The following is a 1,647-nucleotide window of genomic DNA, read 5'->3' on the forward strand; positions in this document are numbered from 1 at the left end:
ATAGAACTGACAGTGACGGCAGCGCTGAACATACAGGGATAAGGATAGTATTACATAGCACTGACAGTGACGGCGGCGCTGTACATACAGGGATAAGGATATTATTATTACATAGCACTGACAGTGACGGCGGCGCTGTACATACAGGGATAAGGATAGTAATACATAGCACTGACAGTGACGGCGGTGCTGTACATACAGGGATAAGGATAGTATTATTACACAGCACTGACAGTGATGGCGGCGCTGTACATACAGGGATAAGGATAGTATTATTACAAAGCACTGACAGTGATGGCGGCGCTATACATACAGGGATAAGGATAGTGTAACATAGCACTGACATTGACGGCGGCGCTGTACATACAGGGATAAGAATAGTATTATTACATAGCACTGACAGTGACGGCGGCACTGTACATACAGGGATAAGGATAGTATTACACAGCACTGACAGTGATGGCGGCGCTGTACATACAGGGATAAGGATAGTATTATTACATAGCACTGACAGTGACGGCGGCGCTGTACATACAGGGATAAGGATAGTATTACATAGCACTGACAGTGACGGCGGTGCTGTACATACAGGGATAAGGATAGTATTATTACACAGCACTGACAGTGACGGCGGCGCTGTACATACAGGGATAAGGATAGTATTATTACATAGCACTGACAGTGATGGCGGCGCTATACATACAGGGATAAGGATAGTGTTACATAGCACTGACAGTGACGGCGGCGCTGTACATACAGGGATAAGGATAGTATTATTAAATAGCACTGACAGTGACGGCGGCGCTGTACACACAGGGATAAGGATAGTATTATTACATAGCACTTACAGTGTTGGCGGCGCTGTACATACAGCGATAAGGATAGTATTATTACATAGCACTGACAGTGACGGCGGCGCTGTACATACAGGGATAAGGATAGTTTTATTACATAGCACTGACAGTGACGGCGGCACTGTACATACAGGGATAAGGATAGTATTATTACATAGCACTGACAGTGATGGCGGCGCTATACATACAGGGATAAGGATAGTGTTACATAGCACTGACAGTGACGGCGGCGCTGTACATACAGGGATAAGGATAGTATTATTAAATAGCACTGACAGTGACGGCGGCGCTGTACACACAGGGATAAGGATAGTATTATTACATAGCACTTACAGTGTTGGCGGCGCTGTACATACAGCGATAAGGATAGTATTATTACATAGCACTGACAGTGACGGCTGTCAGTTCTATGTAATACTATCCTTATCCCTGTATGTACAGCGCCGCCGTCACTGTCACTGCTATGTATTAATACTATCATTATCCCTGTATACAGCGCAGCCGTCACTGTCAGTGCTATGTAATAATAATATCCTTATCCCTGTATGTACAGCGCCACCGTCACGGTCAGTGCTATGTAATACTATCCTTATCCCTGTATGTACAGCGTCGCCGTCACTGTCAGTGCTATGTAATACTATCCTTATCCCTGTATGTACAGCGCCGCGTCACTGTCAGTGCTATGTAATACAATCCTTATCCCTGTGTGTACAGCGCCGCCGTCACTGTCAGTGCTGTGTAATACTATCCTTATCCCTGTATGTACAGCGTCGCCATCACTGTCAGTGCTATG

This window comes from Ascaphus truei, chromosome 3 (assembly GCF_040206685.1).
Source record: "Ascaphus truei isolate aAscTru1 chromosome 3, aAscTru1.hap1, whole genome shotgun sequence".
Lineage (NCBI taxonomy): Eukaryota > Metazoa > Chordata > Amphibia > Anura > Ascaphidae > Ascaphus > Ascaphus truei.